At 41.0% G+C, this 23015-nt stretch overlaps 1 protein-coding gene and 1 pseudogene across 1 annotated transcript in view; one reads left to right on the top strand and one right to left on the bottom strand.

Moving 5' to 3' along the window:
- Positions 1–23015, top strand: part of olfm3a (olfactomedin 3a) — a 189223-nt gene that overhangs the window by 126673 nt on the left and 39535 nt on the right. The gene's annotated exons all lie outside the window — the stretch shown is intronic.
- LOC117521336 lies at positions 9303–9421 on the bottom strand (annotated as a pseudogene).

Raw genomic sequence — 23015 nt, forward strand, 5'->3', positions numbered from 1 at the left:
CATGCCAAGCTGAGAGAGCTTGTCCTGCAGCAGGGCCAGGATGATCATATAAAAGCAGAGCTGAAGTCCACAAAAAGAATCTTGGCATAAGTTCCTGTGTCGCTCTGCTTTCGCTGCAAAAATTCGCCCCAATGCGTCATCAAATAGGAGGAGCTTCCTTTCCACTTGGCGTCAAGTCATCATGCCGGACCTTGATCACACGGAGCGAGTTGCTGTGCTGTATTTGCTGTGAAAAGCTGACAAACGTCGCCAGCGGTGCCGTCCCTGGGTTCACAACATCCTCATGACACGTTCCCAGTTCGGGGAGTTTCATCATTTGCTGCAGGAGCTGCGTCTGGATGACGGCCCTTTCAGCGGTACTTCCGCCTCTCCAGGACCCAGTTCGAGGACCTCCTGCGCCGTTCGCATGCGCACAAGTGAACAGTTAAAAAACTGGCTGCAGCTGCAGTTCCTCGCTGTCCTCTCCAACTCTGTCATAATTGTGTTATAAACCAGTCACCATTTCTTTTATTATACATCTGTGTAGTTAATAAAATTATCTCACAGACAATTCGTTCGTGCGCACGTGAAAAAAAAAAAGGGCTGCTGCTGCTCGCTCTGCCCTCAAACTCTGTCATAACTGTGAAATGAAGGACAAAAGGGACATAGGTCCTGCTCACAGGCTGGCTGCCAGAAACAGGACATGTCCACACCAAGTATAAACTCCAGACAGCTCCATGTCACTACATATCCAGTCCCTGATTGGTCATCGCGACGCGACAAGATGAAAAAGTTCAGATTTTTCAACTTGGGGAGGAGGGAAACGCAATGCGATATCAGGCCACAAGCGCACCAGTGGCTCAAAATCGCTTCATTTGCGTCTCTTCATTTGCGTCCATCGCGTCGCATTGTGTGGCTTGGACTTTTGTGGCGCCACAACACGTCCTTTCATAGGGATTACATGGCAACCTGTCACCACCATCGCTTGCGTGTCGTCCGGTGTGAATGCGGCATTAGGTTGCATCAACCCGGCACTAGGTTGTGTTAACTTGGCGTTGTCATGACGTCACATGCCGCAATTCGAAGCATGCCCGGTGTGAAAGTGGCTTAAGACAGTCCCATTGGCTTTCGAATCTGCAGTAAAACTCATTCAATTGATTTGCTAAACGAGGGTCCTTGGCAGAGTGGGGAAGGTTTGGTTTGTGGTAGGTAATCTCTCTGAGACTTTTCCAGACAGAAGTGGAGTCGTTGGCTGAGAACTGAAGCTGGAGTTTCTCCGAATACAGCTGTTTAGCTTCCTTGACCACCTTCGCAAATGTGTACTTAGACTCTTTAAACCTGACCTTGTCCCCACTCTTGAAAGCCTCCTCCTTTTGCCTCCTCGGCTGTCTGGGTTTAGTACTGAGCCAGGGTTTGTCATTGTTATACCTCACCGTGGTTCGTGACAGAATGCAGCAGTCCTCACAGAAGCTGATATATGAAGTCAGAGCATCTGTGTACTTATCCAGACTGTTGGTGGCAGTCTTGAACACATCTCAGTCAGTTTTTTTTTAACATGCCTGTAGATCCTCCACAGCCTTACTGCTCCACAGTTTAGATGTCCTCACCACAGGTTTGCAGAGCTTTAATTTCTGCCTGTAGGTAGGAATCAGGTGGACCATGTCATGGTCAGAATGGCCCAGTGCAGCACGTGGGGCGGCATAATAAGCATTTTTACCCGAAGCCAACAAATGGCCATTGGGTATTGCGAAGACTTGGCATCCATCTGTCTGTCTGTTCATCCATCCGTCCGTCTGTCTGTCTACAACATATGTCCAGTTCTATTACTGCCACAGTCTTCAAATTCACAGAGAACATTCTTGGGACACAGACCTTGGACAATTTCGAAGCTGGCTAACCTTGACATATTTTAAGAGGTATTTTGAGATGTTAAAAACTCACATTCTGTTTGAACCTGTTCCATTTTGTTTTTGAGTGGTGGGCATGACAGCCAATCCGAGTAGAGCTGTACAGTGACGTCAGTGGCCGGTCCCTACAAAACCGCTTTGTTTTGTGTGTTTATAGACATGTTTCTCACATATTATGTAAAAGCTAGCGAGAAATAAACACTTCTAACACTGCAAACACCAGTTAAGGAACCTAATTACACCTCTGAACGTATTTTGTGGCATGGTGATGTCACAGGCTGGTAGCTAACATCCTATGGAGGTAATTTTGTCTCATTAATACCAGCAAATGCACAGAGGGTGATCTACAAATATTCCTTGATTTGCATAACTTCCGCTTTTGTCAAAAGCTCATCTACATGCACATGCAAAGCCTCCTGCACATGCTGTTAAAACATAAATATTGTTTTTGATTGACTTATTAACAGTGATGCCGGTAACGCGTTACCCTGACCACTTTTTTTAGTAACGCGTAATCTAACGCGGAAATCTTTCCAAATCAGTAATCAGAATAAAGTTACTTCTCCAAGTCACTGTGCGTTACTATTATTACTATTTTACATTGTGAGTCGATAGCAGCATTAAACTTGGTCCGTGGGCAGGGGGTCGGGGTTTGACTGAACTGCCCACTTTAAGTGAGCTGTGAGCTTTTCATCTGCGGTTTTTTGCAGCAGCTACGACTCGTCCTCACCTCTTAAAGCGCGGTGACAACAGCACACTTGCACTTAGCTTTACAAAGACATTTTTATGCTGATCCTCCGTGACCTGTCAACAACTAACACTATTTTCCACTCAAATGCACCTAAACTCTCTTTCTGAGGACCACATGATGTGAAAACGCAACAAAACTTTCTTACCTGTAAATCTGGTCATGTTATCTGCATAAATAAATGTTATCCATTCTTTGTGCTCAAACACCAAAGCATGGGCGAATCCAGATTGAATGGGGGCGTGGGGCAGGGATGTGCCCCCCCCCCCCCCCCCACAACACCCCTAGATTAAAGGTCCAGTTCTGAAGCCGTTTTTTTTACTACAACTACTAATACTACTTAAAATAATAATAATTTCGACAAGTAAAATGTTTAGAGAGAATTTAAATGTTAGAAAAATGTTAGAATGAATTTAATAGTTACATTTATAAACAATGTAGGTTAGAAATTGCAAGTTTTACGGTTACAGTGCTGTCAGCAATTAAATATGAAGTCAAGAAAGAGGTCTTTATTTTACTTTTTATAAAACAAGTATTTATTTTCATTGAAGTCAAGAAAGGGTGACTATAAAGTGATTTTTGGCAAAACAAGTATCATTGTCATGTTGAGGTGGCGGAGGGTTATTGTCGGCAGCTGGGGAAAGTAACTAAAAACGTAACTAGTATTCTAACTTACTTTTCCAATTGAGTAATCAGTAAAGTAACTAAGTTACTTTTTCAAGGAGTAATCAGTAATTGGATTACTTTTTCAAAGTAACTGTGGCAACACTGCTGATTAATAGAGGGGCTTTATTGAACAAGTACAAATTGTATATAAGACAAGATCTTAATTAATTAAACAACTGCAAATTATAAAGAACACAAGGCTCATACAGCCGAGGGTATTTTAGCATTGCATTATATTTATAGTTGTGTAAACAGTGATCCAGAATTCTGTCCTCTCTGGTCGGACATTTGATGAGCTGTCCATATTTGGAAAGTTCGTGGGAGAGGTTACCTTTGTTAAAATCACCCAGAACAGTAACTAAAGATTACGGGTTATTCCGCTCCACATGCAGTATCTGGCCGGCGAGCGTGCGCTGTGCTTCTTGCACGTTAGCCAGTGGTGGGATGTAAGCACCAGCCAGAATGAATGAGGTGAACTCACGGAGCAAGTAGAACGGTTTGCAGTTCATAAAAAAGTTTCCAGATCAGGAGAACAGTGCTAATGGATCAATGTTACATTGTTACACCAGCCACTGTTGATGTAAAACCAGATTCCACCACCCTTCGTTTTTGCTGGACAGTGCTGCATCTCGGACCACTCTTAAAAGTTGGAAGGCTGCCAGCTGCAGCGCAGTCTGGTATCGATCCACAGAGTCACGTTTCCGTGAAGCACAAAACAGCAGATGTGGTGAAATCTCTGCTTTTCCCCACCAATAGCTGGAGTCCATTTTATTTTGCAGAGCGTGCACGTTGGAGAGGAATATTCCTGGTAGCGATGTACGGTGGCCTCGTCGGCAAAGCCGCACAAGCGCTCCTACTCGTCTCCCCCTCCTGCGGCATTTCACTGCGTGGGCCAAGATGAGGGCACCTTTGGCTAAAATGCCCAATAAATCCACTGAAGGCTCAATAAAAATAGGAAACAAATCCACTGGCGTTATTCCCCTGATCTTCAAGAGCTCTGTGTGGGTGAAAGAGATCCAGTAGCCATTGCATAACACAGGAGTAACACACAAAACCAAACAAAGGAATGCACACCAAAACACAGAGGCGGCCATCCGTGGCACCATCTTACCTATCAGCAATACCTATAGTAATATGCCACATTTCAGGGAACCTACAGCTCTTAAAGGAAATGACAGATTGCACTTACTGTAATTCATGTTATGCTCCAAACACACCCATGAATACCATATTTTTCTGAATATATGAATCTATGAATGGGGCTGAAAGATGATGGCGGAAAAAAATCAAATTATGATTTTTCTGACAGGCATTGTGGTCTGAATTGCAATTATGTTTTGTGAAAGTCAAGCTTCAGTTCAGTATTCACTATGCTATAGCTGGTGAGAATCCTTGAAAGTAATTTTGACATAATCCTTGAATGCCTGTATAAAGTGAATCTTGATCAAGAATCTGGATTTGGGTCTGGATCACCTCCAAAATTTAATGGGGTCTTCCACAGCCTGATATGTATCTGTGGTGAAAATTTGGTGAGAAATCATGAAGTACCATATTTTCCGGACTATAAGTTGCACCGGAGTATAAGTCGCACCAGCCACTTTCTCCATTATAAAGAAAAATAAACCATAAATAAGTCGCACTGGACTATAAGTCGCATGGACATACAGGTATGTTAACTTAACATGAAAAGTTCAGACAGCTACCGTTTTCAGATGCATATTTCACCAGTCGCAACTTGTAATCTGCAGAGTACGATTTTCTTTTTGGTGGCATTTTTTCGGGCCTTTTCCGTTATCTTGTTAAGTTATCAGTAATGTTGAAATTTTTATTTTTCTATGGTAGTCAGAAGTCGCAGGAACAGTCACACAAACCTTGAGTGCCCTCTCGTGAGCTGTGTTTTACCTACGGATATGTTTGTATTTTGCGGACCACATTGCGAGCCCAACCATAACCCGCACCATCGCTGAACGGTTCTTTTCTAACATATTACCCGATGTGCCATAGTACACACCAGGTGTCAGCTGCCGATGTTCATGCAGCACCTCCCTGTGCAGCTCATGACTTCCTCGTGGTGTCGACACCAGCTCCTTCCAAGTGCAGACGCTAATCCTCCGCCGTCGCTCACCCAGTGCTCCCACGCAGCTCTCAGTGTCAACTTAAACACTCTGCTCACACTGATATCCAAGGGTTGAAGCTGTTTTGTTAGCCCTCCCGGAATAACAGCAAGCACCGTGTTTGTCTGCTTCACACGCTGTTTCACAATCATTGTCTGGGTGAGGTGAGGAATATACGTCCAATGTTCTGTTCTCTGATTGGTTATCGTGACCAACATGACCTATAGGGCGGCCGCCATACTACAGTGCCCATGATGCATTGCATTTCCGTTTCCGGTGGCCATTTTAAAACATAGAGTGACTCTCTCACGTAAAATTGTTTTATTACGGTAAATTAATTGAGAATCTACCTGTATATTTTTCATTTATAAGTCGCTCTGGAGTATAGGTCGCACCCGCGGCCAAAACATGTAAAAAAGTGCGACTTATAGTCCGAAAAATACGGGAGTTTTGTTGTAATCCTTCAAAACCTATATAAAGTGAAACTTGATCCAGAATCCGGATCCAGATCGAGATCACCTCCAAAATTTAATGGATTCTTCCATGGCCTAATATGTATCTGTGTTGTCAAATTCTATACAGTAGTTTTGATGTAATCCTTCAAAGCCTATGTAAAGTGAAATCTTATCCCAGAATCTGGATTTGGATCCGGATTACCTCCAAAATTTAATGGATTCTTCCATGGCCTAATATGTATCTGTTGGAAATTTTGTCAAAATCTGGACAGTAGTTTTGACGTAATCCTCCAAAGCCTATATAAAGTGAAACTTGATCCAGAATCTGGATCCGGATCATCTCCAAAATTAATGGGTTTTTCTATGGCCTAATATCATCTGTGGTGAAAATTTCATCAAAATCTGTTCAGTAGTTTTGACGTAATCCTACTAACAGACAGACAAATAAGTAAACGCCGATGATTTTATTACATCTTTAGCGAATGTAATAATTTAAAATTTGTAATGTTTTTATTCTGTTCTAAGACCCAATTTAAGTTAAAGTTAAATATAATGCAGATGTCATATTTTCTTATTTGATGTGATCTTTGATGTCATGCATAGGTCATAAGTAATATTTAATCAAATAAGAACACATTAATATTGGCTGGCCATGACACTGGCTGCCATCTTCACAACTGCACTCAGGTAGTTTTGTTACTGTGTGTGACAGAGGGAAAATGCAAACCTTCTTTTTCATAAAATGTTTTTGAATTGGATTACATCTCTTATCATTCACATTAGATGAAGGTACCATGCATTGTTTTTTTTTAACATCCTTTGAACGTTTGTTTGAATTTGTGCAAATGACGGTATCTCATCAAACCCCTCTGTAGATTTAAAATCATTGTAGGCAGCATCGCAAATTGGTGAATATCCCATCCACATGAAATGTTATTTTCATATCATATGTCAGCTTTGGTAATTGGCTTATTGGTGTGTCATGCTGCCGATGGCAGTGAACTCACATGCAGGCAGAGTGAAGTGGTTTCCAAATGTGGATCGTATGCTTTTTTATTTAATATTTAAGAAGAAATTTGCTATGTTTAAGGATGCTTGGGGAGCTTTTTGATTTGTTATGAGCAGTTTAGCTCAACTTGGTGGCTACTTCCATGTAACATACTACGGCACACCTTGATTACATCATCATTCAACTTCTGTTAAATATACGCAGACAAAATGTAAAAATAATCACAACTTTTGCGGTTTGTTAATCACATTAGTTTAAATGGTGATTTTGGCTGAAATTCACTAAATCATTCAGCCCTATATAAGAGCACTAGTTTTGTTGGAAACAAATCTGAAAAAAAAATGGGGTTATCTTATGGTCTACACATTTATGTCAAATTCATCCTCAATTGTAGGTGGCAACAAATACCAATTAAATGATCCATACCTCTAACTAGCTTACCATGCTACATGCCAGAGAGACACAGTGATTGTTCTGAAATAGCGCAGTTCAAGAGCCAGATAATTTAACCAATAACTGAGGAGAAGCTACAGGCAAACAGGCTCATGGTGATAAATGTAGCAGAATCAACCAACTTTCAAGCAGAAATTTAATACGCCATGTCAGAATGTAATGTTCAAACATGGTGAGCGCTAAAAGAAGTCTTAAATTTTTGTTCTTACTACTTCTTCTTTCAGCTGCTCCTGTTAGGGGTTGCCACAGTAGATCAGTTTTTTCCATCTCGCACCCTGTCCTCTGTATCTTCCTCTGTTACACCAACCACCTGCACGTCCTCCCTCAGCACATCCATAAACCTCCTCTTTGGCCCTCCTCTCCTCCTCCTGCCTGACATCTCCATCCTCAGCGTCCTTCTCCCTATATACCCTGGGTCCCTCCTCTGCACATGCCCAAACCATCTCAATCTCGCCTCTCTGACTTTGTCTCCAAATATGGGACATTATGGGACAAAAATGGGACATTTCAAACTGTCCCACCTGAGTTGTTCCTCTGATATGTTCATTCTTAATTCATCTATCACAAATCACTCCTACCGTCTTTCCCCACCCACTCCACCCTGCCTGCACTCTCTTCTTCACCTCTCTACCACACTCTCCATTACATTGGACAGTTGGCCCCAAGTATTTAAACTCACCTATTTTCACCACTTCTACTCCTTGTAACCGCAGTATTCCATTGGGCTCCCTCTCATTCACTCAGTGCTGCTCCAACTGGCTTCCATTCCCCGTCTCTCCAGAGCGTATCTCTACCTTTCCAGACTAGACTCAGCCTGTTCTCTACTCTCACTACAGATGATAATGTCATCTGCAAAAACATCATAGTCCAAGGAGACTCCTGTCTGGTCTCATCAGTGAACCTGTCCAGAACCATTGCAAACAAGAAAGGTCTCAGAGCTGATCCTTGGTGTAATCCCACTTCCACTATGAATGAGTCTGTCATTCCTGCTGTGCATTTCACCACTGTCACACTATTCTTGTGCATGTCCTGCACTACCCTCACATACTTCTCTGCCACTCCAGAGGTTAGAAACTATCGCTGTTTGTTTTTCTACAGCATTTCTCTTAAAATTATTGAGCTGTTTACCGGAGGGGGAGGTTTCTGTCCTCTGTGAGTTTGACAGGTGAACCGTCCTAGTCAAACTCTTCACCTGATCACACTGTCCCTGGAGCGGGACACACCCAGAGGGGCCGGGCGCTTGACAACAGAAGTGACAGCTGCTAGGATCACCTCAACACTTCACCGACTGTGAGGACCCCCCCCCCAAAAAAAACCCAAACATTTTTGCAGTGATAGGGTTTGCGATCAAGATTTCCTGCAGTAATTGATCCGTAAACTGAACTCCATAAACTACTTAAAATGAAAAAAAAAAAATATATATATATATATATATATATAAATATATATATGTCTATTAATAATGATATTCACGTTTTGTGAGACCTGGGTTCACTTTTTGGGAGATATATTTTTAGTAGTCACTTTTTGCAATTAACGGTTTGCAGATAAGTCATAATTTGCAGCTAATTCACGTTTTGGGGGTTATCACCTTCCTGACACAACTCCAGTTTTACCTGGAGAAACCAGCCCAGTCTCACTTTTCTTTTTTCTTTTTTTGTGCTCCCATGCCCAAATGAGTCAAATTTTCGTGACAGAGCTTTTTTAACTCACTATTCCTAACCCTACTCCCACCCCCAACCCTAACCTTAACCATAACCTAATCTTACTCCTTCCTCCCACCCTAACCATAACAACCCCGACCCCCACGCTTCACTTTTAATTTTGTGCAGCCATCACGGAATGAATGAGAATTAATTTGTGTTGCCGTGATGAAAATGAGGCGCTTTTCGTCACAATGTCATGAACCAATAGATTAATGTATATTTTGTGCTGCTGAAGCATGACTTGCTGTGAGACCAGGTTGGGAGAAACACACAGCCCCTGGTGTTCCGAAGAGGTCTCCCATCCAAGTACTAACCAGGCCCCACACTGCATAGTTTCTGAGATCTGACGGGATCAGGCTTATACAGAGCAGACTGGCTGCATCTACACTACAGCAATGCATGAACAAAAAAAAGACTTTAGCAACATTACATCAAACTCTCTTCTGAAAACTGAATTTGTGAGTGGAAGAGACATCCCCTCAGTTCGATGATCAAAAACAAGTTATTTGTCTCCTGGATATGGTAGAATGCTATGACGTAAGTGATAGCATTAAGTGATTCCAGCACCTTCACTGAGGTATTTAACCTCTTAAACCCTATTTTGGAACATTTGAACTAACCAATGCTGACACCAACATACACTTATTATACATCAAAATGTCAAGCGAAGTCTCCTCTACAAAAGTATCCACTTCAATCACATATCAACTAACCACAGCTGAAGCACCAAACAAATAAAGACATAAATCGGAATTCATTTTTTGGGAAAAAATCCCTCATTTACTCCTACCAAGTATTATTTACTTTCAATTTTTTTTGCATCCACAACATCCCCTAGGAACTGTCTTTTAGCTGATCCAAACTTACATTTTTGGCCTTGTGCAAGCTGAGAAATAAATCATAAATGTATGAGTATGTGATTTTAGTGAAATAGGCTCTAGGGCTTAAGGGGTACTCTCCAAATTGAAGTTGCAGCCATTTATGGCATTATAATGTAATTAGTAACATTGTTTTAATTAAAATATATATTTATTTAAAATATATACATAAATAACAATGAATATAAATTTCCAATGAAGTCTGGATGTTATTTTCTCTTCAGTTGATGTTGGCACTGTCTCACATTGTTCTTTTTCTCCATCTTATTTTCATATCTGTTTCTTTGTGGGAAAACTGCCTGTATTTCTGTTCTTCCGTTGTCTTTTAAATTACAGTCAAATCCATTTTCTCCTTCTGTGTTATGTCATCCTCTTTGGGTTCTGTTTGTTTTCCTGTGTTGTTTTGTGTTGTGTCAGCAGCTGTTTCCTGTCTGTTCATATTTATCTTCTTTTATTCTGATATGCACTTCGGATGACATAAAGGCTTACAGCAAAGCCTTTGGCAGCAAACTAGAATGATAAATAGTTATTCTATATGAACACAAAAACATTTTTTAAACTGGTCTCTTTTGTTTGATTGTCATCTTAGCCGCTTCTCTCCACATCTTCAGTGTATATGGTCATTGGATATGTAATAAGATAAAAACTAAAAAACAAAGATTGCATCATACACATCAATCACAACATGAAAACATGGTGCTGCACATCTGTACTTCAATCACTTATTTTAGCTCAGTCCCATTTTATTACATTATATTTATTTAATAATGAATATAGTGTACAAATAATGAATGTTTAGGAGTTCAATGGTATGAATATTTAATTTGGTGAAAGCTGGAACATTCCATTCAACGAGGCGAAGCCAAGTTGAATGGAATGTTACTGCTTTCACCTCATGAAATAATGAAAAACATTCATTATTTGTTTTATATAACAGCTAAAATGGATCCTTGTCATTTGATATTTTATTATTTATAAACAACAGAAAAGGGACTTACATTTAGTCTTCCACTGGTGCTTAACAGTCCAACATGAACTTTAAATAGGAGTCCAACATTGCAACAATGTACGAGGTCTGTTAGAAAATTATCTGACCTTTTTATTTTTTCAAAAACCATATGGATTTGAATCACGTGTGATTGCATCAGCCAAGCTTGAACCTTCGTGCGCATGCGTGAGTTTTTTCACGCCTGTCGGTTGTGTCATTCGCCTGTGAGCAGGCTTTGTGTGAGCAGTGGTCCACCCCTCTCGTCGGATTTTTATTGCGAATAAAATGTCTGAACGATTTGGAGTTTTGCTGCATCAAATTTTTCCAGAAACTGTGAGAGACCTCCAGGTGGACACCATTCGGAAAATTCAGATGGCTTTCAGGGACGATTTTATGGGGATTACACAGATTAAGGAGTGCTCCAGCCGGTTTAAAGACTGCCCACAGCTGCTGAGAGCGCGGCGCACTCCGAGTGCCGATCGACAGGCTGAATCAACCAGATCATTTCCAACGTGAAGGCTTTGTTGATCCGGGACGTTGTCTGACTTACACAAAAATGTCAGAAGACGTGGACATCAGTACTTTTTCGGCACATTCCACTGTTACAGGAGTTTTTTTCATGGAAAGAGAAGCGGAGGGATGCACCACGGAGCCGTTCATGGCGCGGGACAAAACCACCTCCGTGTTGGTCTCACAGGATGGCTTTCAGATGGCTTTCAGACGGCTTTCGGTGGCTTTTCAGTTGTGTGACTATCCGAGAAATTGTACCTGAGCTGGACATGTCAGAATATGTCCTGTGAGGCTTCATCACGGCGTTGCTTTGCGCCATGCGGCTCCACTGCGACGCGCGGAATTCCTCCGCTCCTCTTTCCATGACAAAAACTCCTGTAACAGTGGAATGTGCCATTCATTTCCAAACTGGACGCTGTGTTGATCCGGGATGTCGTCTGACTACCACAGGAATTGCGGAAGATGTGGACATCAGCACTTTTTCGGCACATTGAGACAGACGTGCGGAGGAATTCTGCGCACGAAGGTTCAAGCTTGGCTGATGCAATCACACGTGATTCAAATCCATATTGTTTTTGAAAAAAATAAAAAGGTCCGATACTTTTCTAACAGACCTCGTAGTCCATGAGGCCGTGCACTGACTTTGTGTAGTTCCTCAGTCCAGTGAAAAATCACGTCAGCTTTTCAAACTAACAGCTCTTCATGCCTCCAGACAGCTTACAGCGGAGAGGATTTGTGTTTGTATGTGTGTGTGTGTGTGTGTGTTAGAAGGATTAGCACCGTCAATTAGCTCCTTCAAATCTTCGTCCACTATGTTTGGGTAAAAGCCGCCCCCGGTTGTGTGAGCCCGCGCAATGGCCGGGTGTGGAATAGCAAATTTCATATGGCTCCAAAATTGCACGCTGAAACGAACTATTGCACGATTAATGAAACACAACAGTCAATAGTATGAATAATTCATTCGGGGTTTTCACGTATCACATAATCCCTTGCGTGCCAGAGAGTCGCTGCAGTCAAAACAACATAGAGAATCCAAACAATGACAATTGTAAATTAATATTATACTACAAAAATGCCATTTTTATGCTTTTCATCACGTTAATAAGAGACTGCTGCATGATACCCTGAAAACTTGCGAAAACAATTAGAACAAATAATCCGTGTCTTTTACATTTAATTTGTGTGGAATTTATTGAGCGCAAACCGAATTTCAGACATATTATATATATTAGTCTGGAAGAAAGAGGACAAACAGTGTTGTAAAGAACAATAATCAAGCCGTTAAAGAGCAAACTTCACTTTCCCCCAGAACGACATGAACAGGAAGCGAGCGTAGCTCACAGCAGCTCCCATTGAAAATAACGGAGAGACAGCCTGTGATTCTCCCATGTTTACATAAAATAAACGCAATAACAACGTCTAAAAACCCAGAGAATATATTCACAAGAGTTTTAGGCACAATATAAAAATAGTTTTATGTTGTGATGTTAATGGTGTTGTCCGTGTGCAGTGGTTAAAGTGAAGCGTGATCAGAGCGTCTCAATGCAGTTCTCAATGTTACTGAGATCTCGCAGCGCAGCGACCTCTCCGAGGTTTTGCGGGATTTGAAACCTGAAAAGCTTCAATGTCACATGACATACAACCCACCAATCAAATGACAAGGATCCACTCAGCCATTATATAATTTTGCCTATTTTAATTTTAATACTTTACAGAAGTGTTTTTTTTTCTTTTCTTTTCTTAAATGGACTGCATTTATATAGCTGCTCAAAGTGCTTTACAAATAATGCTTCACATTCACCCTGGCGTGAGGGTGCTGCCATACAAGGTACTCACTGCACAACAGGAGCAACTAGGGGATTAAGGACCTTGCCCAAGGGCCTTAGTGACTTTCCGGTCAGGCTGGGATTTCAACCGAGGATCCTCTGGTCTCAAGCCCAACGCTTTAACCACTAGACCATCATTTCCCCTAAATTTTTATTGTTCATGCACCAATAACACCAGATTAAATTCCTTGTATCTGCGAATGTACTGAGCAATAAATTCAATTCTAAATTCTCATTCTGAAAAATTTCAGTGTGAATAAAATTCAATTCAATTTCAGTTCAATTTATTTATATAGCACTAAATCTCAAAGCTGTCTTAAGGTGCTTCACATGGATAAGGTGTAACCTTTACCCCCCCGAGCAAGCACACAGGTGACAGTGGTAAGGGGAAAAACCCCCTCTGGTATTTTTTTGAAAAAGAAACCTCATGCAGGCCAGACTCAGAGGAATAATCCACCACTTAGGCCATTCTACCAAATAACAGAGATATCAATCAATCAATCAGTCAATTTTTTTTATATAGCGCCAAATCACAACAAACAGTTGCCCCAGGGCGCTTTATATTGTTTGGCAAGGCCACAATAATTATGTAAAACCCCAACGGTCAAAACGACCCCCTGTGAGCAAGCACTTGGCTACAGTGGGAAGGAAAAACTCCCTTTTAACAGGAAGAAACCTCCAGCAGAACCAGGCTCAGGGAGGGGCAGTCTTCTGCTGGGACTGGTTGGGGCTGAGGGAGAGAACCAGGAAAAAGACATGCTGTGGAGGGGAGCAGAGATCGATCACTAATGATTAAATGCAGAGTGGTGCATACAGAGCAAAAAGAGAAAGAAACAGTGCATCATGGGAACCCCCCAGCAGTCTACGTCTATAGCAGCATAACTAAGGGATGGTTCAGGGTCACCTGATCCAGCCCTAACTATAAGCTTTAGCAAAAAGGAAAGTTTTAAGCCTAATCTTAAAAGTAGAGAGGGTGTCTGTCTCCCTGATCTGAATTGGGAGCTGGTTCCACAGGAGAGGAGCCTGAAAGCTGAAGGCTCTGCCTCCCATTCTACTCTTACAAACCCTAGGAACTACAAGTAAACCTGCAGTCTGAGAGCGAAGCGCTCTATTGGGGTGATATGGTACTACGAGGTCCCTAAGATAAGATGGGACCTGATTATTCAAAACCTTATAAGTAAGAAGAAGAATTTTAAATTCTATTCTAGAATTAACAGGAAGCCAATGAAGAGAGGCCAATATGGGTGAGATATGCTCTCTCCTTCTAGTCCCCGTCAGTACTCTAGCTGCAGCATTTTGAATTAACTGAAGGCTTTTTAGGGAACTTTTAGGACAACCTGATAATAATGAATTACAATAGTCCAGCCTAGAGGAAATAAATGCATGAATTAGTTTTTCAGCATCACTCTGAGACAAGACCTTTCTGATTTTAGAGATATTGCGTAAATGCAAAAAAGCAGTCCTACATATTTGTTTAATATGCGCTTTGAATGACATATCCTGATCAAAAATGACTCCAAGATTTCTCACAGTATTACTAGAGGTCAGGGTAATGCCATCCAGAGTAAGGATCTAGTTAGACACCATGTTTCTAAGATTTGTGGGGCCAAGTACAATAACTTCAGTTTTATCTAAGTTTAAAAGCAGGAAATTAGAGGTCATCCATGTCTTTATGTCTGTAAGACAATCCTGCAGTTTAGCTAATTAGTGTGTGTCCTCTGGCTTCATGGATAGATAAAGCTGGGTATCATCTGCGTAACAATGAAAATTTAAGCAATACCGTCTAATAATACTGCCTAAGGGAAGCATGTATAAAGTGAATAAAATTGGTCCTAGCACAGAACCTTGTGGAACTCCATAATTAACTTTAGTCTGTGAAGAAGATTCCCCATTTACATGAACAAATTGTAATCTGTTAGACAAATATGATTCAAACCACCGCAGCGCAGTGCCTTTAATACCTATGGCATGCTCTAATCTCTGTAATAAAATTTTATGGTCAACAGTATCAAAAGCAGCACTGAGGTCTAACAGAACAAGCACAGAGATGAGTCCACTGTCCGAGGCCATAAGAAGATCATTTGTAACCTTCACTAATGCTGTTTCTGTACTATGATGAATTCTAAAACCTGACTGAAACTCTTCAAATAGACCATTCCTCTGCAGATGATCAGTTAGCTGTTTTACAACTACCCTTTCAAGAATTTTTGAGAGAAAAGGAAGGTTGGAGATTGGCCTATAATTAGCTAAGATAGCTGGGTCAAGTGATGGCTTTTTAAGTAATGGTTTAATTACTGCCACCTTAAAAGCCTGTGGTACATAGCCAACTAACAAAGATAGATTGATCATATTTAAGATCGAAGCATTAAATAATGGTAGGGCTTCCTTGAGCAGCCTGGTAGGAATGGGGTCTAATAAACATGTTGATGGTTTGGATGAAGTAACTAATGAAAATAACTCAGACAGAACAATCGGAGAGAAAGAGTCTAACCAAATACCGGCATCACTGAAAGCAGCCAAAGATAACGATACGTCTTTGGGATGGTTATGAGTAATTTTTTCTCTAATAGTTAAAATTTTGTTAGCAAAGAAAGTCATGAAGTCATTACTAGTTAAAGTTAATGGAATACTCAGCTCAATAGAGCTCTGACTCTTTGTCAGCCTGGCTACAGTGCTGAAAAGAAACCTGGGGTTGTTCTTATTTTCTTCAATTAGTGATGAGTAGAAAGATGTCCTAGCTTTACGGAGGGCTTTTTTTTATAGAGCAACAGACTCTTTTTCCAGGCTAAGTGAAGATCTTCTAAATTAGTGAGACGCCATTTCCTCTCCAACTTACGGGTTATCTGCTTTAAGCTACGAGTTTGTGAGTTATACCACGGAGTCAGGCACTTCTGATTTAAAGCTCTCTTTTTCAGAGGAGCTACAGCATCCAAAGTTGTCTTCAATGAGGATGTAAAATATATTGACGAGATACTCTATCTCACTTACAGAGTTTAGGTAGCTACTCTGCACTGTGTTGGTATATGGCATTAGAGAACATAAAGAAGGAATCATATCCTTAAACCTAGTTACAGCGCTTTCTGAAAGACTTCTAGTGTAATGAAACTTATTCCCCACTGCTGGGTAGTCCATCAGAGTAAATGTAAATGTTATTAAGAAATGATCAGACAGAAGGGAGTTTTCAGGGAATACTGTTAAGTCTTCTATTTCCATACCATAAGTCAGAACAAGATCTAAGATATGATTAAAGTGGTGGGTGGACTCATTTACTTTTTGTGCAAAGCTAATAGAGTCTAATAATAGATTAAATGCAGTGTTGAGGCTGTCATTCTCAGCATCTGTGTGGATGTTAAAATCGCCCACTATAATTATCTTATCTGAGCTAAGCACTAAGTCAGGCAAAAGGTCTGAAAATTCACAGAGAAACTCACAGTAACGACCAGGTGGACGATAGATAATAACAAATAAAACTGGTTTTTGGGACTTCTAATTTGGATGGACAAGACTAAGAGTCAAGCTTTCAAATGAATTAAAGCTCTGTCTGGGTTTTGGGTTATCCATCCATCCATTTTCTATACCTGCTTACTCCAATTAAGGATCACAGGGAGGACTGGAGCCTATCCCAGCAGTCATAGGGTGTTAGGCAGGGTACACCCTGGGCAGGTTGCCAGTCTGTCACAGGGCCACATACAGACAGACAAACACCTTCACACCCACACGCACACCTATGGTGAGTTTAAAGTTTCAGATTCACCTAACCTGCATGTCTTTGAATGTCAGAGGAAGCCGGAGCACCCGGATGGAACCCATACAAACACAGGGAGAACATGCAGACTCCACATAGAAAGGTCCCAGGTGGGAAGCAATCCCATGATCTTCTTGCCATGTGGCAACAGTGCTAACCCCTAAGCCATTAGTTATTTATTACTGAAAGACACACAAATTAATTCATACACAAACCAGAAACTAAGATGGGGCAATATGCAAAAAGCAAAAATTTGTTATATGCCAAGCATAATGTCTTAATTTCCAATGGATGACTGTTTCAGAGGTGGAGGCCAGTGCTATCGAATGTCACATCAATATAGCTTTTCATTTTGGTGTTGCAATAAGTAGAAGACCAGTCTGAGTGAGTATATCTGGGGGAGAATATCTAACCAGCAAATCAGAAATATATTGTTATTAAGTACAAATGCATTCAACCCAATAAAACAGGATAAAAATCTTAAAGTGGATTCTTAACCATACAGAGGGCCATAAAGGGTCTATTAAATAGGACCAATGTTAGCCTGTTGTTGTGACTTGGGCAGTGTTGCTGAATTTTAAAGAAACTGCAGTTTGCTTAAAATTTTTATGTGGAAAGAGCATTGCATCAGTCCCATTTCCAGGAATATAAACATATGTATATTGAAATTGTTTCAGGAAACAATGCCTCCATTTTGTCTGTAACCATACCCTGTATCTCAAATGGCAATTTATTTCCATAGCTGAGTGAGAAGGATGTTGCATGCAAGTCTAAAAGCAATAACAAACATCTTACTTTTTGTCAGAATTTATTCTTGCACCATTTGCTACTTTTATCAAGGCAAAGAATTCATATAATGTTTGACTATAAGATATTGCAGAAAAACTTTTTAAATTATTTTCCTTAAGAATGCTGAGTAAGAAAGTGAGTTTTCAGCAATTGTTAAGAACTTGTATAGGTTGTTTCTCTTAGGGCCCCTTCACACGTAACACGAAAGATGCAGAAACCAGAAGAAAATCCATGAACCAAACACGAAATAGGGAACCACGGATCATTCCACCTGCTGTCATGAGGGATGCATGGTTACACAGTGTGAGCAGCTGGAACGTATTGCACCACATTGCACCTCTGCACACACCATAAAAAACACCACATTTTATTGAATCCCTTATTGAGCGGCTATTACAAGTATGAACCGTCTGTTCCTTTGTAGATGACCCATGGTCATAGACGTACATTCATGACATGACATGAATGAAGCAGTGCACTCTTATCATGTCCACATCTGTTGGCCCAACACATGTCCGGCCCGACACACGTCCTGTGGGCGGTGCACCGCAGGACAGACACTGCGTCATGTGGAAGAGTGCTCAGGTGGGTGACGTGACATTCAGCTCACCTGCTGTGTATTCACATGATCTGACGGTCCATTTCACCTGGGGCAGCCTGTCAGTGTGTGCGCCGTGCGCTCACTCGCTGCAGCCTGTCACAACAGCGCTATATGTTTTTATGTATTCGCATGTGAGGACAGCAAGCAGACACACGTGCGTCACAGTGGACAGTTGTAAGGCCATGCAACACACACGCGATACACATGCACGGCACGTGTTGAGGGGGGGATTCACACCGCATATGTGTTGCTTTGCAATGCCACACTCTTGGGGCTGCTTAGAAAAATTTCACAACCAGCTCGAAAGTGGTTGTCTGCTCACTGTTTTCATGCTAACAGCACAGACGTCCACCTTTTCTAAATGTTCAGCAAGCACTGTTGGATGTTTGTGTGAGTCACCTGGAATTTCACTGACACCTGACGTGTGAATAGTTGTAGTGACAGGTGTACGAGGTGTTACAGGCACCTCAGATTTTTCATGAATGGCATGCAATTCCTCCTTTGTGCGCTTAGGAGGTCCCAAGTCAATGCCAGTTTAAGGCTTTGGAGAAATTACCACAGGACAGGAAGTGTTTTTGAATATGTTAAACATGACAGAGAGCTCCCGGAATGGATAAATATCCACATAAAGAAAGGTGCAGGGAAGGATCAAGAGCACAAGGGGGATATGTAGTTTCATATCAAGATTGCTAAACAGCCTTTTAGACCGAGCGTGTCTGTGCCCTTTTGTGTGTATATATATAACATGTACTTGGCTGTCAAGGGGACCATCAGTGTGCAAAATATGAAAGAATTTGAATATACTGTTTTAATTTTATTGATGAAAGTCTGTGCATTTCCGAATATGGTTTCCTTTTAATCTCCATTTTCAACTGCATTTTTCTCCATTAAAAAAAACACCTACTGGGTTTTGCATATACAGTGAGGAAAATAAGTATTTGAACACCCTGCGATTTTGCAAGTTCTCCGACTTAGAAATCATGGAGGGGTCTGAAATTTTCATCTCAGGTGCATGTCCACTGTGAGAGACATAATCTAAAAAAAATAAAAAATCTGGAAAACACAATGTATGATTTTTTAATAATTTATTTGCATGTAACTGCTGCAAATAGGTATTTGAACACCTGCCAATCAGCAGAAATTCTGGCCCTCAAAGACCTGTTAGTCCGCCTCTAAAAAGTCCACCTACACTCCACTTATTATTCCAAATTAGAAGCACCTATTTGAGGTCACTGGCTGCATAAAGACACCTGTCCACCCCACACAATCAGTAAGACTCCAACTACTAACATGGCTAAGACCAAAGAGCTGTCCAAAGACACCAGAGACAAAATTGTAGACCTCCACAAAGCTGAAAAGGGCTATGGGGCAATTGCCAAGCAGCTTGGTGAAAACAGATGAACTGTTGGAGCAATTATTAGAAAATGGAAGAAGCTAAACATGACTGTCAATCTCCCTCGGACTGGGGCTCCATGCAAGCTCCCACCTCGTGGCGTATCAGTGATCCTAAGAAAGGTGAGGAATCAGCCCAGAACTGCACAGGAGCAGCTGGTCAACGACCTGAAGAGAGCAGGCACCACTGTTTCCAAGGTTACTGCGGGTAATACACTAAGACGTCATGGGTTAAAATCATGCATGCACGGAAGGTTCCCCTGCTTAAATCAGCACACGTCCAGGCCCGTCTTAAGTTTGCCCATGACCATTTGGATGATCCAGAGGAGTCATGGGAGAAAGTTATGTGGTCAGATGAGACCAAAATAGAACTTTTTGGTCTTAATTCCACTTGCCATGTTTGGAGGAAGAAGAATGCTGAGGACCATCCCAAAAACACCATCCCTACTGTGAAGCATGGGGGTGGAAGCATCATGCTTTGGGGGTGTTTTTCTGCACATGTATTGCGAGATTTTGGGGAACAACCTCCTTCCCTCAGTTAGAGCATTGAAAATGGGTCGTGGATGGGTCTTCCAACATGACAATGACCCGAAGCGCACAGCCAGGATAACCAAGGAGTGGCTCCGTAAGAAGCATATCAAAGTTCTGGAGTGGCCTAGCCAGTCTCCAGACCTAAACCCAATAGAAAATCTTTGGAGGAAGCTCAAACTCCATGTTTCTCAGTGACAGCCCAGTAACCTGGCTGATCTAGAGAAGATCTGTATGGAGGAATGGACCAAAATCCATGCTGCAGTGTGTGCAAACCTGGTGAAAAACTACAGGAAACATTTGACCTCTGTAATTGCAAACAGATGCTACTGTACCAAATATTAACATTGATTTTCACATTTGTTGAAATACTTATTTGCAGCAGTAACATACAAATCAATTATTTAAAAAAATCATACATTGTGATTTCCGGATTTTTGTTTTTAGATTATGTCTCTCACAGTGGACATGCACCTAAGATGAAAATTTCAGACCCCTCCATGATTTCTAAGTGGGAGAACTTGCAAAATCGCAGGGTGTTCAAATACTTATTTTCCTCACTGTATATATATATATCCCCTTAACAGAGTACCTTTGTCATTTTTCTTTTTGGCTTCCTATTCACACACGCAACAAGAGAGCACTTACTGGAAGGTTAATAGGACTGAAATGTCCAAGTAGTGCTCTTGGCACTTTTTTGTTTGTTTTGTTTTTTGTTTTGTTTTGGTTTGTTTTTTTGCTGCATGGTGAATGTTTATAAAAAATTTCCTGATGTGGGGCAAGTGAAGACATATTTTCTTAAAATATGAAGATACAGGCTAATGTTTCAGCAATATAAACCAGTGCTTTGGTCCTTTCATTATAGTCTGATTACTTGTGAAAACAATCAGTTTAAAAAATAAAGCAAAAAAAAAAATTGTTAGTTATTTAAAAAAAAATGTTCTTGTAGCCAGAGCAGTAACAATACAAAAATGTATAGTACCGAATTATTGCATAAAAAAAAAGATAAAAACAGACGAAGTAATTTACAAATATAAACAACTCAGTGGGCTTAGTTACTAACATTCCGATAGCATAAGCTAACACAGCCTGTTGCTAAAAGGCTAGACTAGTGTTAGCCTATAAACACTCACCTCAGACAAATTTACAAATGCTCCATTGGGCAAACTAGCTCTGTGAAATATGTCCAGGTGTGGAGAATGTCGGAGTGTGCCGGTATTGCCGACCAAGCGGCCCCCTCTAAAATTCACCTTGCCTTCACTGTGCATGAGTGATTTCGCAGCATCAGCAGCGTCATTTCTGAGTGAAAGCAGCAATTTACTGATTATCACCTTGTTTCTGCTTAAACCTGCACTCCAGTCATCATCTATCTCAGCAACAGATATCTGAAGCTTTTGTACAACAATCATTTCCACACAAATTCACCATTATTTCATAATAAAAGATGGGGGTCCGATCAGAGCACCACAGCAGGTCTGAGTCTGACGTGCTGCTTCTCCTACGCCATTTTGGAGTGTCAGTAGCAATTCACCTCGTTTCTGCTTAAAACGGCCTTGTTTCTGCTTAAACTGACTTTAGAATGATTTAAGAGGTTTTACTTTGTCATCTGATGGTTAATAATCACATTATTCCCTTTGATCGCTTTGGGTGTAGAGAGTCAGACTCAGAGTCGGTCTCCGATGCATGCGCAGTGAAGGCAGGGCGGACCCAGCTCTGCCTCGGCAGTGCTGTGGGATTCATCGGGTTTCCTGAAGGACAGTCATTCTGGAAAATTTCTCCTGCCAGGAGGATGACCTCCGTCATAAACTTCACTCATTCTTCTGCTTTTTACTGCTCATCTTCTGGTTTTGACTTGCAGACTGAGTACTTATGCTTTTTATTAATTAATTAATTTATTTATTTATTCCTTTTTTGGGGAGCATGAGTCTTCCCAAACATGCTGATTTTGGGATTTGTTCAGCCTCCAGACATGGTGACGGAGAAAACGCCGCCCCATCCACATTCAAAAGCAACATTTAGCGCAAAAATTGCATGTGGTCCAAAAGGCCCTTAAGAGGAGCTTTATCAAGAGCAGAGACCTGTTTCCAAAAGAAAGAAAGTGAAGAAAACTCCAGGGCCAGAGTCAATTGAGGTACTGGAACCAATATTTTGCTCAGTGTTAACCCTTGTCACTGTTGCTTTGTCTCTTAAAGTGGACATTGACATTTTTCAACATGGGCTGTAATTTTAGATGTTTTGGTGATCATCTTTTTACTTGGGACAAACACTAACATAATCAGAGCAGTACTGATTTGGAACACAATCACCATCCTGGGCTCACAGCTGTATAATGTAATGGCACACACACGCTAAAAAAACAAACACGTTTTATCCCCACTGAACTTTTGAAAATGTCATGAGAAGTGTCAAGCACCATGGAGGTAAACGTGCTCATATTTACCTCATTAAATGTAAAGAAACTTTTTAATACGACCAGTTGTATCGATAACTGCTGACCTTAGTCTTTTTAAGTCGATTGGGCCTTTCATTAGCAGTCGACTTACAATGACTCCTCATACCTGGAAAGGAAAAAAAAATAGTCTGGAAAGTTGTTTATTTGAGGATTAAGACGTGAACTGATGGGCTTTAAAATATGTACAGCGATTACTGTTAATGGTCTTATCATCTTGTAAAATTTTAAGAAGACATTAAGTTACTTATTTTTCATATTTTACAAAACAC

Source organism: Thalassophryne amazonica, chromosome 1 (genome assembly GCF_902500255.1).
Source record: "Thalassophryne amazonica chromosome 1, fThaAma1.1, whole genome shotgun sequence".
Lineage (NCBI taxonomy): Eukaryota > Metazoa > Chordata > Actinopteri > Batrachoidiformes > Batrachoididae > Thalassophryne > Thalassophryne amazonica.